The sequence below is a fragment of the Apus apus genome, chromosome 3, assembly GCF_020740795.1.
Source record: "Apus apus isolate bApuApu2 chromosome 3, bApuApu2.pri.cur, whole genome shotgun sequence".
NCBI lineage: Eukaryota > Metazoa > Chordata > Aves > Apodiformes > Apodidae > Apus > Apus apus.
The window spans coordinates 96,749,657-96,767,492 of NC_067284.1; positions in this window are offsets into that span (position 1 = coordinate 96,749,657).

The window sequence follows — 17,836 nt, forward strand, 5'->3', positions numbered from 1 at the left end:
ACAACCTCAGCTATACCATGTCCAGTAGAAAAGTTATCACTTCGTTTCACTGGATCCAAAATGTCTAATATTTCCTATTGGGTGAGCTGGCAGGACTGCCTCTTATCTCTCTAGAAACAAAGGAAGGGTGGACCTTTTTTTTCACCAGGATTTTATGCGAAGATGCATGGTCAGGAAAGGAGAACAAAGCATGGGGCAGCACCCTCACACCATGTCTCAAAACAAAAATGGGTAGAGTTTCCCCCCTCCATTCCTCTCCAGGCCAACTGGTGTCTACTGCCAAACTGAGCATTTCTGTTTCACTTTGCCCCAACACCAGAAGAAATGACAGAAGAGGATATGCCAGTGGGCAGCAGCTTTGTCTCCTGCTATATTTGGGCTTAAGGTGCCAAGCCCAGTGTGCTTTAATGCTCTACATGGCCACAGGACCACACTCACCCTTCAAGCAGAGGGGGTGAACCTCAAATGCTAGGACTGTATTTAATTTCCACTGAAGCCTTCACAACAAAGCTTCAAATCCTCCCACCTGGAGGGACACTGACCTTAGGCAATCCCTTTAACAAGGCTGGCATTTCTGAAGCAGTTTAAATCTTAGACTCACAGAGCACCTCACAAACAGTGATTTGTTTAACAGTGCATCTAAGACCAAAAATCCCATATTCCCTTTGTGCTCTGAGAGCACACAAGAATGAAAGGGTGAATGCTTTGCTTATGGCTGTGTAGCGAGTCTATCAGCAGCTGAGAATCAATCACCACATCTTACTTATCTCTATCACCAAATCTCCTGCTTCAACACAGCGAAGATAGGTGACCATCAGCAGAGCTGCAACCATCTCGGCTCTTTTCTTCCTTTCCAAGCCAGCAGTGACTGCTTGCTTGCTAGTTCATGTGATGAGCTTGTTCTACATCATCTCAGGACATGAAAAAGATGGTTACTTTATTGCTCTAAGTTAGCTATGCTGTCCACACAGATTGACAGCATCCCCACTGACTGCTGTTGGCAGTACAGATCTCTGCAACGTAGCCTCTGTGAAATAGACACAATAGCGTAATAAAACACAGGCACAGATGTAAGTAGACATAAAGCACCATATTTTTGAAATGCAGGAATCTTGGTTTGCAGCAATAAAAGCCACAGGACACTGCATTTATAGGAAATTGTACATGCATAATTCATACCAGTGAAAGTAAATGGGTGCTTGCATATGTATATACCTGTTTGCATATGCTTTTACCAATACACTGGAGAAATCACTTGCATATATATACACATGCCTCTTCAGATGTAAGATTAATACATGTTCCCTAGAGTCTCTACATATATTTCTGTTTCTTCTCCCTGCTCTTTCCATAGGACCTTATAAGAAGTCCTCATAAATCTCCACCTTTCTGCTGCCTCCCACTGCTCTTTTTACAACCAGTGTTGCAGATCTTTATTATTCTTTGTAGCATTTATAACACCATTTTCTGCAGAGTGACCTCAGACTTTGCTATTTTTAAACAAGTGTTGATGTGATTATCACTTAACCTGCTGGTCCTGAGCCATATTCTGATCACCTTGTGCTATTCCACCAGGACAAATCACCCCCACACCTGCTGCCTAGAGGCCCTTCCTTGACTCAGACTCCTGGAGTTTGACCCCATTATGTGGGTAGGACTGCAGCAAGAGGCACAAAGATGAGCAGGGATGTTGTAGCTCTCTTTAGGCCACAGCAGCAGTAGCCTTAGGGCAACATGAGTGGTAAAGTTACTTTTGTGATGCCTTCCTCAGTTCATCTCTGGCCAGCAACACAGGTATGTTCTTTCATATCCTTTTTGTATCTTCTTTAGCATTAATTTGTGCTTGCTTTTAAAAACAAAAAGTTAAAAAAAAAACACCCACCAAACATTTTTAAAATATCATTGTAGCAAAGGTTTTGTTTTGGGTAGTGGTCCACAGAAACACAGCCAACTACAAGATAGGAATCTTTTTAATATTTTCTCAGCTTGGCTTTTTATTTTCTTTCATAGGGTAATTTCAAACCTCAAACTGTAAACAACACGAGCCATGGATCTGGCTATAAGTGTGCTGCAGCCCAGTAATACCCCAGGCTGTCAGTCACTGCTTCAAAGTATTCTCAAGGGGTGAAGTGCCCAGTAAAATGTCTACCATCTCTTTAATCTGCATATTGCAGACGCAGGGTAAATGTTGCCAGAGAGCTTGTGGACACAGTCCTCCTTTGCCAGTACAGGAATGAAGGAAGAAATTATTGCCTTTCCCCTGTCCCAGGATTTTGAAGTGGTCCCTAACCAGAGACATCCATGCCCTAGTTTCATTAAGCCAGTCAGAACATGGATCCATGTCATTCAATCATTACCTTCCTGTATCAATGGGTCACCTGGAAGTACAGACTTTATTCAAATCATATTTCTGTCAAATTAGTCAGAGCAGACTATGTTTACACTGGGTTTGGCTCTGTCAGCTTCTGGAGGCAAAGTGCAATCTGGCACAAAGCCCACTCACCATCCCTTGGAGAAAGCATTTGGAGAAAGCTGGGCTAGGAGCACCAATGAGCACTGCTTCACTGCTCTGCATCACGAGGCTGCTGTGGTTTTGGCCCAGCATCACGTGTCCTAAAATTAGATGAACTGCCTGATGAAGCCGTGGCATTAGGGCTCTGCTACCCCAACACAGTTTCACAGAAGCAGGCAGAGGGGTGTCTGGAAATAGCAAGTCATGGCAAGCCTCCCACCAGCCTGGAGGGAGGCAGGAAGTACTCAGGTTGAGTGGTGTCTCTCCACTATTTTATCTTTTTATTCCCTGTCTCGCGCGCGCGCGCGTGTGTGTGTGTGTGAATTAAGGCTGAAAGGGCACTGTAGCAGCAGGGAAGAAGGCAGAATGATGTTCAGTCCTTAGGTGACTCCTCATCCACCAGCTCTAGGAAGTGGCTGAGCACTCTTAGCTCCCCTTGACACAGAGTTTAAAGACTGTTTTCACACGGCATGCTGTGTCTGCAGCGGTGGGTGGCTGTGATATGGGCTGAGGGAATGAAAGCAGAGGAAAACAAGGAAATTCTCTGGTCTCCAGTACAGATGCTGAGGAATGTGTACCATAAACCAAATCCAGATGGCCTGAATGATGAGCAAGCATTATTGTTAACCTCTTATCTTTCCAGCTTTGTGTTTCACCATCATGCTAAATGCCCCCTATCTTTGCAACTGGTTTAATTACTTTCTCCAAAGGGTTTAGGCATGATTCAGAAACAGAAAGGTGACTCCTCACATCAGATTGAGTTACTGGTCTGTTTCACACACACTCACACACACACACCTTAGAAATGCAACTGCCAGCATTGCTAGCATAGGTTGTCCCCCTGCTAGATGGTCTGCCTAGGGATGGGTGGGTGCACCCTGCAGCTACTGCAGCCCCTGACATGCCACCAGCCCACAGTTGCTTGCCCACTGTGGATCAAATGTCACCTCTGACAACAGTGACTATGGCTTGAATTAAAATTTTCCTTCAAAACTATAGCTTTGTGGGTTTTCTTAATATAAAAATATGTGACACTTTAAAACACTATAAAAGGGTAACACTTTTATGTAGAAATATTAGACATCTTCATACATGCATTTAAAAGCAGTATCATGTTAAAGCTGAGCAGGTTGTGTGGAGAACCATTTTGTGTGCATGCAGATGGTTTCGTCAAGAGAGAGCAATTGGAAATGTCAGGAGAGATGAGTGATCCGGGCTGCTGGCACCCAGCAGAGCCCTAGCTGCAGCCATGGTGTGAGTCAGGGGAGGAGAGCAGTGTTTGCCACTGATTTATCTGTACTAATGTAGTCCCCTTGATAAATGTAAAATTAGAAAAATTGAGATATTGGGATTAGGACATCACCTTGACTCCTATAGCATAATAGGAAAAAGTGTTTCAGCATAGCTAATATTTGTGAAACCTTTCAAAGACATGAACAAGATGCTAAATAGGTTTATTAGCATTGCTCCCTCAGGATACAATAACTTATCTGCTTACAGGCTTTGTCACTCATGCCTGGCACTGCTGAGTGGCCGAGCCCTGCTGTGATAGCATTGTCACCGTGCCATGGGCCCCCATGTGTTTGCTCACCTCTCCCCCACAAAAGAGAATTCCTCCCTCACACTTACCTGAGTAGCATGAACCACCTCCCAGAGGACCCTGTGTCCACCCAGACAAGCGCAGCCAGTCCCCGAGGGTGCTCCAGCCTGTGTCTGTCTGGCTTCAGGGCTTCATTGCTGGAAGTCCCCAAAGGCCATAAGATCCACAGATGTGACCCTCCTGCCCCACGAGTGGAGGAATCTGCCATCCTCCTGTTTGCAGCAGCTCCAGGGCAGCTAGGGCATCCCTGCATGGACATCACAGAGCTGCCAGAAGTGTGTGCCTCAGTGGTATATGGAGGTGGTTGTGTAACCATAAGTCTGCTTGGGGATATTGCCATCTATGGTGGCATTAGCAAAACACATATGGAATTAATCATGTTTTGGAGAATAGTATTTTCCAGCTACTTTATTTGAAAAACGTAGCATCTATTTCCTCTCTTTCACACACACGTATATAAAAGGGCTCTTTCCAGAACATGGGAGAAAATAGGCCAGGCTACATGAATAATAAAAAAGATGGCATTCCCCAGGGCCATACTCTTACACAACTGTGATAATAGTGACTCTATTATGAAAGCATCACCTTTTGAATTTAGCAATTTTGAAAATCTTTCTTTGTAACTGATCTGCAGATTTATTTTTAAATCAAATATTACTGCTATTTCAATTGTAAAAATAGATTCATGTCATTAGGTTGGACTTTCACCCCCAAATCAGGGGGATCACCACATCTTCTCACTATCCTGTGATCCAGGAACCCGTTCTGCTGACAAGAGGAGACCAAGGAGGCAAAGAGGCAGAACACAACTGCTTGTCTGGATGAACAAAAATTCAGCTGAAGAAATATTTTATAAAGCTTCTCCTTCTTTTTCCTATTTCCAGCGGGGAGTATTGGCTGGCATGGGGCCAGGGTTGTTCTGAGGTCGAGATGAGAGATCAAAGGCAGATGCTCTGGGCTGCAGTGCCCAGGTGTCCTGCGGGTCTCTGGGATGCTGCCAAGAGCAGGGCAGGCCCCCAGGAAAGCTCCCATGGGAGAAGAGGGATGAGCCTGTCTTTCCCCCTCCTCTCAGACACTGTACCAAATGGTTCTTCTCCACCACTAAGTTGCAATGAGGGAAAGGGATGTCACATGGGAATTTCATGTTTTGCCTGTGGTAGAGAATTAACCTTGCTTATTTGCTTGATAAACAGTGAGATTCCATTTCTTTAATGTACTAGGCTGCTCCTAGGAAAGCAGTTGCATCTGCTAGGAGGGACACCTTGAGCTTCTTTTGTCCTGGGCATAACTGTGGGTAATACTGTGATGGTTTCAAAAGCAGCATGCAAATAATAGGAGCAGCAATGTATAACAGCATAGGCTAACACACATTTATATGTCTCACTTAGGGAATGAACTGCATCCAACCTTGAGAGATCAGACTCCTCCTTGCTGACAGTTCATGCTGCCAATAATGCTCTTAAGAGGGGAGTGATTATGGGTTCTGTGTCTCAGCTGTGACACAGCTAAAATCATACACTAAATCAATTTAAGTTGATCAATCTTAACTTGTGTGAGCACATGCATTAGACTTCTCCATATACTGACATGTTTCCAATAGGAGAGCTTTGCCAGCACAGGAATATTTTAAATCCTTGGCAGACACGTCACTCAGTGCAAATGCAGCTTTGCTACCAAAGCTGCTTTGATTTTGTTATGGCTTGTTGTTTGTTGGTTGGTTGGTTGGTTTTAAATCCTACAGTATATTGTAGGTAAAATAACCACTCTGGTCCCAAGATGAAGAAACTACCCCAGTAAATACGACAATCTGGCAGTATAGCTTGTCTGCTTGAGATGCTTCAGCTGACACAGCAACACTGAGGAGGGTTCACAGCTTCTCACACCCCTGGCTACTGCAGCCATTGCCCTTGCTACCTGGAGGGCAAATGCAGCTTTTGCAGGGTCAGACACAGCTGACCATGAGTGCTAGGAAGGAGACCTCTCCTTTACCAGTTTATAGGCACACAACACAAAGTAAGAGGGCTGGGGGCAGTGACAGAACACTGCACATCCCACACCTTCCTTAGCCTTCCCTTCTGGATTCAGTAAATCTGGATCTGGCCACTGTCAGAGCAGTTCAGTGCCTCTGCCAGGAACAGAGGAGTGTTTGATTAGTACAGCCACCATCACAAGCATATGGCGATGGGTATGCTCATGTCTGCAAGAAAGCTTCTATCAAAACAGGTATTTTAGCAGAAGTGAACTCAAATTCCAAGCCTAACTGACCAAAGTAATTATATTGTTATGAAGCCCATGAGAAATCAGATAAGAAAGCATAGAATGGGTTGAGTTGGAAGGGTCCTTAAAGATCATCTGGTTCAAATGAGTGATTACAATGATTTTGCACCAGCTTAATTAAGTGGTTTCAGGTCAAACTGAGTTAAATCAATGCAAGATCCCAGGTAGACATGAGAATGTTGTAATCATATACATGTAAGAAAAATAAATAACTATTTTTGTTAGATCACAAGGGCTCTGTGATAGGCTATGTTATAAATTATATTATTATATTATAATAATATATAATAATATATATTATTATAATATAATAATTATTATTATATTATTATAAATTATATTATTAAGTTACATTATAGCTGAAAATAAACATTTCATTGCAGATAGTATTTTAATTTAAAATATCATGTAGCTCTGGAGAGGAGCTTGTATGATGAAAAACTTGCTTATTTTTTCTCCAGTAACTTTTGTTAATCTAATGAAAATGTGCTTTCTCCCTAAAACCCACAGTTTGCTTAAATTCTTAAGACTATCATGACTATAACATAGTAACTACTACACAGCACACAGGAATATAACGATATATGTGGAATAATGGTACAAGACATAAGTGTCTTTGTCTGGACAAGCCAATAAAATTAAACTGACCAGTAGACAGATATTTTTTATCTGGAAATACAGGGCTGAAAAGACATCTACAAAAACAGATCATAATTCTCCTCATACATCTCAAAGTGCTTCCTGGAACTGGCTGTAGAAAGACTCGGGTCCCCTTCTCCCCCTGTAGTTGCCCCTTCATGGGATAGTTTCTAAACAGCTTTGCCACCTGATGGACACTTTCCCACCCTTGGCTTTAGAACCAGGCAAACTTTTCAAGAAGGTCCAAACATCCTGAAGAAGTTGGGGAGCCCATGGGACCCTCTCAGAGAAAAAAATTATTCTAGAATTTAGTATGGAAAGGTCATTCTGAAATTTTTGCTTCCAAAATATATTTTAAAAGTGGTGAAATCCTGCTGTTAGAAAGTGTCATTAAGTGCTGGCATTCTGAATTGTACACACCCTAATACACACAAGACAATTTATCCTTTCTCTAAGTGTACCAGATTTCTAATCCCTACAAGATGCCAGAATTTAAAAAAAAGTTGTTTGCTGGTTTTTGGTTTTATGGGGATTTTTTTGGTTTGGTTTGGTTTGGTTTTCTCCCAGATCTCTAATACTGTTACAGACAGACTCTGTTTATCTCTTCTGAAGAGAAAGAATTTTTTTTTTTTTTTTTTTTTTTTTTTTTTTGTGAACTGCAGATGATTATATTGAAGTTTGTTTAAAAGGTAACTCCCTCAGACCAAGATGTAAAGCTTTACATTTCCAGCTTCACAATATGCTTATGCTTTGCCTGGAATGCCAGATTTATCTCCTGTAATTCATATTTCAGATATCTTCAAATATCTTCCCTGCTTTGGGTAAGCTATTGACATACATAATGCTTTTCTGCATTTCTGGACTGCAGCAGTACATTCCTGAGCAGAGAAGGTGCCAGACTAAAAAGCTCATTTTCAAAACACTTTATATTATTGGACTATTAAAAGTGAATGAATCTGACAGTTTTATTGTTATTCAATAATACTCTGTGTTTACTTTTTGTATTTTGCCTAGATTATGTAAACAGACTTCAAGTTAATTTTTAGTTGTAACTGAACTTTTTTCAGTCACTGCCAATTCTCTCTCCCATGCCCCAACACAGTATTTCAGCATAAGCATTCGCAAGCACAGCAAAGGTTGTTAAAAGCTAAACAAACAGAATTAAATAACTTTTTTTAAAAGAGAAAAAAAAAAAGCAAAGAAACCATTCCACCATTTGTTTTTTCAAAAGCTCATACTAACACTAAATTTAAGTGGTGCTTTCTTACTGTGTTTGATTACACAAGACTGTAAGATTACTAAGAAAGCCCCCAGAAACTATTGGTCAATCAAGAAGAATTATGCAGAGCAACAATTATTCTGTGCATTCAGAGTCTAATTTTTCACTCTGGCTTCTATAAAAATTGGATCCGAGCTTATGAAAGGTTTTTTTCTCAGAAAAATGAGTGGCATTGTAAAATCAGAGCTTTTCCAGACACTAAGCAAATCTTTGCATTGATGACTAACTGCATCTGTAGTAACCACACATTATCTCCTGTCTCTGCTGTCTCCAGAGATCTCATCCCACATCATTGGAAATACTTAAAAAAAAGTAATACTGATGATGTTTATACTTACCAGGGACAATAAATATTGAAAGCTCAACATTTTAAGCAGACTAAGATTGTTTTTGCAGACTCTACTGAACAATGCCTTTTACTCACATTACATGTTTTGTAGCAGAGCATTATCATTAGTTGGAATTCTTCTTGGCTGCATATTTTTATCTAATGGAATGCTCCAAACTATTTCCTCCCTGGATAGATACCATGGGATGTTACACTGCGACTACGCTGTAACTAAGGATGCCCCATGAAAAACAGGGTATTTAGCCATTTAGTCTTGCTCCATTTCACTTGCATCTTGCATCAGGTTTCAAGAATCAGTAACTAAATTATTCATCTGCTTCATGTGCTGAAGTGCAGAGCTGTGGATTCTCCTATTGAGTCTAGACATGCTGGAAAACTGGCACAAACTGAATAAACATTTGCTGAATCCACCCTGCCTTTAATCTCGTGTAAACCAGTGGCTGAAGAGTGAAGGGATATTAAGCTTTTATGTTAACCCATCCATTAGTTTCTCCCATTTGAGCAACTTCTCTACATTGCAGTTGTTAGTCAGAAGAGCATGGCTAATAGTTAGGTTCTTGGAATACTCACTTTCAAACAGAAAAAGTGGCATTAAAAAAAAAAAAAAAAAAAAGCTTTATTCTTCTTATTCTCCTCCTAAAACCATTTGTTTCTGGCCCAAGATAGACAAATGTCTCGACAGAGGATACCTGGAAAACTGGCAAGAGAGTCATTGTAGAACAATGTTTGGACCTGGAACATGATGGCATTGAAAGAAAAAACAGCAGAGATAGTAAGTTTTACTTCACAATTTGACATGACCTTGTGAACTGCGTTAGCAACACGATGTTCCCTTGGTTTGGATAAGAAAATCATGTGTAATTCACAAAGAAATATTCTGAGCTCGTTAGTGTCCATATTTATGAATCTGTCAACTCTTCCACTGTAAATACCGATGATGTGGATCAGATCTCTGCTGTGAAGTGCTGCTGCTGAACAAGAAGTCACCAGCAAGCAAGGCTCAAGGGGGTAGTCCTCCCCTCCTTCCTAAAACTGTTAAAGTCTGTTCCGCTCTTTTTAAGGTTATGAAAAGCTCAATAGAACAGCGGGAAAACAGCGCAATGAGGTGCTCAAAATTATCTTAATGATTTTGAGTTGCTATGATCAAAGTTAATTTAAGGTATATTTAACAATGGGTTGCTTCGTTACATGGACAAACCTCTTTTGTAAAAAGCATCTGAAATGGTTTTACTGAAGCCAAGGCGCAGACTGGCCTTTGGACACCTGCTTGAGAAGGGAATTCATGAAGTATAAGTGTAGGATGCTTTTTGGAAGGCTGGGATTAAGTGTGATGATATCTCTGCAATATCCCAATTCAGACCACTTGCTGTTAGTTAACTGGTGAAAAGTGTGAGTTAGAGGCCCCTTCCACAACCATTTAGCCTGGTAGCAAACCCAGTGAAACCACCCTGACCTTCCCTGTCCTGGACACCACTACCCTCCCGTGCTCCAGTCCACCACTCCCTCAGTATTTGCCCCTGGCCAGGAGAACTGTATATTTTTTCCTAATGCAGATGGCCTCAAGGATCCACTTCACATCACAGCCCCACCAGCTAAGGGATAGTGGCAAACTGTGTTGAGGGGACAGGGAAAAGAGATTGGGAAAGGGGGAGAGTGGATATTATACATGAGGGTGGTGCTACAGAGATGTGTAGCTTCAAAGCACAGCCAGAGAGCTCTCACAGGCTCCTGGGCAGAGCCCTGGCCTTCTGCAGAAGCAGAGGGGGTGCTGCATGGGCACCAGCCTCCACCACGGGACAGGGAGGGATTATTTTAGGAAGCTGAAATGTTTCTATCACTGGAGGTCTTTGAGAACAGGATGGATGAGCAACAGTCAAGAATAGCTCAGTTACAGTGGATCTTCCCTTGGGTCAGAGAGGTGAAATTGATGATTTTATATTATTTTTTCCACTCTCATAAGCCCATGGTTTAAGCAGGGCCATAGTTCAACTGGGGCCATAGATCACATCCTCATTAATTAAGACTGTACATATAGTTAACCATCATATGCATCTCTCAGTCAGTGGTTTGCATTTACTCTTTCATGAAGTATTATCCTGTATCTAGGAAGTTATCAGCTAACTAAACTTCTCTTATATCATAAAAATACCAGTTCTTGTAAAAGCTAGAGGAGCTGCTTCCCCCCATAAAAATTCCCAAAGCTAAAAACCAAACAAAAAGGCACAGCTGAGTGCAATGCCAGGCCTCACAAGGAAAATGTAAAGTGCCACCAATGCTTTATTTAGTCCTGTTCTGGAGAACCAGAGCACAAGAGAGGGGAATCCTTTCTCCAGCACCACCCTATTGACAGGGAAATTCTGCGCTGCATCATCATCCCCTCCTGGAAAAAGTGTTCTTTAAACTGATGGATGGGAAGCTCACAGAAGTTATATAATGGTAATCCTCCAGCATTTCAGACCCTCAGAGGGGAAGACATCTTCCGCCTGTGCATTTAGGGGAACCTGCAGAAGCATTATTCTGGGCAGCACTGCATTGCCTTTTACACTGATGCACACACACATTTGTTTGAAAGGGATCAGATAATCATGTGATAAACCCATTGGGACAGAGGAGCAATCTGATTATCTATTTGATACTGCAGTGTGGGTGTCTAGACAGAAAAAAAATCAACTTACGCCTCTGTCTCACGTTACTTTTGGGGTATGGCAGGTAGTCACATTATTGCCTGCCTCAAGGTAAATGGCTGATGGTTTTAAAATTAAAGTAACATGCAAAGTAGTTCAATCATATTTAGTGCTCAGTGAAATAATGATTAAAATGGCAAATTCATAGCATTAGATGGAGGGTGGTTAAAACCCTAGAACACATTACCGCTTTTTCCACTGCTAGGTTTATTTCCTAACACCACAAAAACAGAATGTTGGGTACTTTCCAATTATATTTGTTGTTTCTGGAAATCAGATTTAAAATACACAGTAAGAGAGATTAAAAAAAAACCAGTAACACTTTATTCCTCAAGAAATCTGTCAGCCACTACATAACAGAACTTGGCAAAATCATAATCTATGAAATAGAAAGCAATTTCATAAACATGAGATCTTTTCCCCTGTAATAATCAGATATTGAACAGTATCAATGTCACATTGTGGAGTTAAACGGAACTTTGTCTGATCCTGCAGGACAGTAGATCTGTCTCTCATCTGCTCTCATCAGTTCTGACCTTGGAGGCAGAAGCTGACAGAGAGGTTGGCCTTAGCCTATCATTTTCGCCACACCGGTTGATCCCTGTCTATAGCTCCATGGGCAGCACACAGCTGCACAGAGGCTCACAGACATCATTTGCAGGCCTCAGACCAGACAGCCCTGTGCGGGGTCACAGCTTGTCATCTTAAAGATGTACAAAAATAAAAAAGCCATGCAAAGCATAAGTTATCATCTTTACCTTCCTGGTGTGTCTTCGGTCTTGAAAAGAGTCACATGCTATTAAAAAGCAGCTCTTCTCAAAAACTAAATAACTGATTTCAATATAAGCTGGATAACTTTAGTGCTGAGAAGAGGCTGCTGATAAAGGAGTCATTAAGTTCCTGGCCTCCAGCTAGAAGGACAACCCAGACCCGTGCTGGTCTATGCAGGTGGTGGGGGGACCTTCTCGGTCCCCCAGAGCAGGGAGAGCCTTGGTAGCCAGGCAGCAAGGGCCTGGTAAATTTCAGGGGATACTTCAGCAAACCCCATTTGAGTTTTGTTATCACATAGTGGCCATGGCTTTTTTATGCCACCATCACTCAGGTCTGTACAGACAAATGCAGCAGTGATTTACAACTTCTAATTTGACAAGAAATAAGCTATGGAGCAGCATCCATGCTGGTTTGAAGTCTTGCTTTTCTCAGAGGGCTGCTGCCACGCCTGGCACATATAGCACTTCTCTGCAGAAGAGGTACTGCTCTGAGACAGCTCTGGTCCCCAAGTTACTTTTTTACTCTGCAGTCAGATGGAAGTTTATTTATGAACCATTTGAATGCTAAAGGCCCCCTCCAATGCCCAGTCTGCCAGTCTGGGCTTTTGCCAGCACCCACTCACCCGGGGTCCACAGAAACGAGGCCAGTGTTCCTCTCCATGGCCTGACAGACCACCTGCATGCTTTTCAGTCTGATTCTGTATGTTTCAAGAGACCTTGACTCCTTCTAGGATAAACACTGCACACTCCGATTCATCTTGCTGGTCCCTGAAAGGACATCAAGAAATCATTAACTGAAATTTTGGAAGACCTATCACCTGTAACAAGAATTGGAGCTGGAGTCAGGACAGATAAAGAGGGACTAATTTCTGTCAGTGTTATCTCCATCCCCTCCTCACCACCACACATGGGCAAGCACTGAGCAAGGAGCCAGCCCACTGACCTGATGAAAGGCTGTGGGCACAGAGGTGAGGCAACTCTCAGCCTGAAAGGGCCTGTTGATAAGACATCAGTGTCAGCATAGGTTAAACCTCTTGTGATTATTTTGCATTCATTTTTCAGACCAATTACTATATTTTTTAAAAATCCTGCTTACTTTTCCTTCATTCCTTTATCCCTTTGCTTCCACTGCCTTTGGAGTCCTTTACCATCCTCCCTACTTCTCTGCTGATTTCTGCCATTCCCCCCTTCTTTGTCCCTCTTTCCTCCTTGCTTTCTATTTAGCTTTCCCTTCTCAACTTCCCCTTTCTTCCCTGTTTGTAAGATGCACAAAAGTTGATTTCCAGCTGAGTGAGGCATCCATCACAGGGCAAGTACACCAGGGACACATTTCTTCTGATTTGTCCTGAGTAGCTGCTCTCATTGCTGTAGACTATCACTATGGCAGGGAAAAAATGGGGGTGGAAGCTCAGTCTGTGACATGCAAAACAGCATATGGGAAGTCCAATGGCCAAATGGAGAACTCTGGTTAACATGGACCTTCAGTGCTTTGTGGTCACCTGCTGACTACTAGTGTCTTTTATTTTCTAGTACTGTACATCTTCCCCAGCAAATCCTCTTACTTTGCCAGTCTGCTCTAAAATAAAGACTTCTAAAAAAATTGTCTTCCCTTTGCTTTCACATTCAGTTTCCTCAGCACTGTCTTGCTTTGATCTGTACTGGAAAAAAACCTCTAGCTGTTTTGCATTCTGGCATCCAGTTACTAATTCTGGTGGAGCTAGACATTTTTGTAAACATGGCTGGACTATGTGTTTGTGCTTTGTTCAGGCTCCTTTACGACCTCTGGCATCCCACTCCTCCTATGGGCCTCAGTCTCATCACATCAGGATTTTCACTTCCCTTTCTTACCTTTTATTTAAGGGAATCGGAGTTTTAAAAGACAAGGGGGGAATACAGTGTTATTATGCCATTCTGCTTTTCCTGCTGCCTAGCTTCCATGCAGCTGTTGAACATTTAAGAAAAACATGTCTCCCACTGAGTGAGTTCCCTACAAATGTGAATTGAGCTTTGGGCAAAAGGAAATGTGAGTCCTGAGGTCACTACTGAAATCAAGCCCTCGGCTGGCTGCACATAATTCTGCTGTTGTGTTTTAAGGGTAATTTAGAAAAAAATATAGTATGTTTCCCACAAGCAGCATAAGAAGAAATTAATGATGCTGATCATGAGGTGATCATATGATCTTTCAAATCTTTCTATGTTTGTCTGATATTTTCAGTCTTGCTTTTCAAGTCTGCTGCCTACATCCAAACAGAGACAGGGCTGGGGACGGGGAAGCATGGATCATGGAGAGAAGATGACCTGCTGGTGTTGATCAGAGCTAATACTGGGAGGCCCCTGTGCACTCCACACTGCTGGCTGGAGAAGACCGAACTTCTCTTTCCACTTAAAGACACTAGAGCTACATCCCCCTATTCAGTGGGGAATAGTATTTCTGTCAGATACGAAAGCGGCTTCTAATCTGCTTTGACCTTGGTGAGAAATTCAAGTCCAAATGTAGTAACATAGAAGCTGACAGGTCAGCCTGAAGAATTTGAAGCGGGGGAGGCTTCCTTGCCTTCTTTCTTTCTGTCTTTCTCTCCTTCTTTCACTTCAAATCTTATCAAAGATCATGTCAAGTGCAGCGGCAGCCTGGCCGGCCATAGACATGACACCAGCTGTGTCATTTTCCCCGCTGTTACAATGGAGGCGCAGGGGGCATTCACTGACCAGACCAACTATGTGCTACTACTGTTATAAATGCTTAAGGACGGATAGCTGAAAAACACATTTTACCTTTTTGTGTGTTAAAACTGCAAAAGTTGATCTAATTTTAACATCTGTATATGATGCTTTACAGAAAGACTTTCATCTCCACCCCAGAGGCTCACTATTTATTGTTTTCCGAGACAAACACATAGACCCACATGAAGGCTGTCAATAGTTCTCACCACCACTGAAGGTTTCCACTTGTCAGGTGTGTTAGTGCCCTCTTCTACACTGACTAAGACAAAACCTGGACTACAGAAATTGTCTACGCTCGCTCTGCTTCTTGCTTCCTTCCCATATCAGTAATCTTTTGTATGTGCCTTGGCAACAAAGGGGCTAAAAATGCTTTCTGCTCCAGTCTCAGTTCAGTAATTATTTAGAAGTCTGAAATATATTATCTTTCCAGCTATCTTTCTTCCGGTTATTTTTTTGGAAGTACTTATTTTTGATCATGCTGACAGAAGACTAAAAGCTTCTGGTTAAAAGTTTGGGTGCCACTTTGTCAGTCAAGCTGCCAGCCTAAAATTTCTATTGATTGCTCATGAAAAAAACTGTAAATCTTGCATGGCTAGGGCCTATTTACTGTTTGTATTACTGCAGAAACAAGCACATTAAGTCATAGACTGACCTCCCCTATATTCAGCATTACATAAGACAGAACAAAAGTGCTTCCCTTGCATTGGAGATTTTACCATTTCATTACAGCATCTCAAAGCAGCAGAACCAGCAGATCTCGCAGCTTCCCCCAGTTCAGCAACCACATGCACCAGTCCAGGAAAAGGAGAAAGCATCGCCCACCTGGGGACCACCTGATGGCTCTGCACCCCCAGGTGATGACCGGGACATGGGAGAGTACTCTGTGCCTGGACTTGCCCTGCCAGCCTGGGGCTGAACAGAACCTCGGGCGAGAGCAGCACGGCTGCTGTGTGCAGGCAGGGGGTCAGGGCAGAGGGGGCACTCTCAGAGGTGAAGCCTGATGTGTCTGCAATAGATACACACAGGCCGATGCAGGGATACAGGGAAATAAGGAAATAATGTTGCTGAGTAATCAGTAATCATAGGTCAGCCACACCACTAGAGAACTGCTGTCCCATTTTCTGTAGATGACACGTCAGAAGAATGATTTAATGAAGGTTTTGAAGGACAGTACCTCCGGGCATCAGGAGCAGCATAAGGCAAAGCACAGAGACTCCTGCTTGAAAATCCGAAAAAGCAAATGCAGGAGATGGGTAGCCACGATCATCATCAATACTGAAAGGTAGATTGTAAATACAGTGGGGATAGATGAGGAAGGCAAAGACAAGTAAATCATGCTTGATGGAGAGCCAGAGGGATGCTGCAAAGAGAGAGGTCAAGGTAACTATCTCAGGAAATTATCCTTGCAGCATCATTCTGGTGGGCACTAGCAGAGCAGGACAGCTCTTGTTCAGGCCAGAGGAAGAATGTGATTATATTAAGACATGATCCTGATGGCATCTGTGTTTCCTTTTAAATTTTTTCTCCTGCTCTTTACTCTTGTTGTGATCCAGAAAACATTGTGCTGTTTCCCACCTGCAGCTATAGAGGTTTCCTGGGTTGTTTGACCCTGCTCATGGAGTGCACCATGGGAGGAAGGATCATGTGGCCTATACAGCATCCACACTGTAACTGTCTCTTGGCTTGGCCAGGAGCCACAAAACATGAGAAAATGCCGGAGGGAGAAGGTAGTTGGGGGAGCAGCAGGGGTGCACAGAACAGGTTCACATCCAGCTTCCCATTTACAGGACAGGGCTCCTGATAGGGGATGCGGCTGTCCAGGTAGTGGGCAGGACCAGGTGCCTGTCGAGGCTGTGGCAGAGGCCTTCCCTTGGGGAGGTACAGCCTGCTCCATGCGTCAAGCCTTCAGGAGGGGAGATGGGGATACACAGGCTTGACAGAGACTGCTGGGGTGATTGGCAAAAGGTAGGCATCTCAGGGTGACAGATAGAGCTCATGGAGGATGGGGTTCCTCAGCAGCAGAGGCTGGAAGCCTATAGCTGCCAGCAACAGAGGGAAGGTGATTTTTTCACCTGCTGATGTGCAAATAGAGGTCTGGCCCTGGAAATAGGTAATAAGGAACAAGAACAAGCAACATCATATAAGGCTGAAGCTTGCCCTGTTATGAGCAAGAGTTTGGACTAGATGACTTCTCCAACCTAAATTATTCCCTGAGTCCCTTCAAGAATCAAATTTAGTTTTCAGTGGTGTTTTAGCACCTGCTGCCTCTGAACCCTGCTAGTCTTGGTAACCTCAGTAGTGCAAAGGCATTTATACAGAGTCAGTGCTCTCAGTCCCCAACCACAGGGATTTCCTCCTGAAGACAAAAAAGCCTCACTCACCTGCCTGGGACAATGGGGCAATGGAATTACAGGGACCTTGTGTGCCTCTTTATCTCTCCCTCTGGGCATTCCTTCCTTGATGAGGAATTTCCTCAGAGCACTGCCTGAAAGGCTTTATGGGTGAGACCCATCTATCTGGGCAGCAGATAAAACTGCAGCAGAGGTCACATTCTTCCATTGTTGCCACTGTCACCAAGCTTTCTAGCAAGCTGGTCTTCACACTGGAAATCTACTGTCCTTACACCTGCACACCACAGTATTTATTTTCTTATTATACAGCATGACTACTAAATTAATCACATGAAACTAAACTACAGCCTGGGTGCAGCCTTCCCCTTCTTAGCAGGGAAGCAGACCAAGCAGACCACTCAGCATTACAGGGGCACTATGAAACAGAGTCCTTAGAGTTTCCCCCTCCTCTGAAAAGTCATATAGCATACTTTTTTTTCTTCTTCTTCATAAAGCCTTTTTTTTTTTTCCCACTGAAGGAAAAAATTGCAGCCACTGTCTCTTTTAAGCTTGAACACCAAAACATTGCCTCCTGGAAACATCAGTATTTTGATAGGGCCAGATCAGAGGCTGTACAGCAAACAGAGCTTTTAGAGGGCTGACATATCTGGGCAG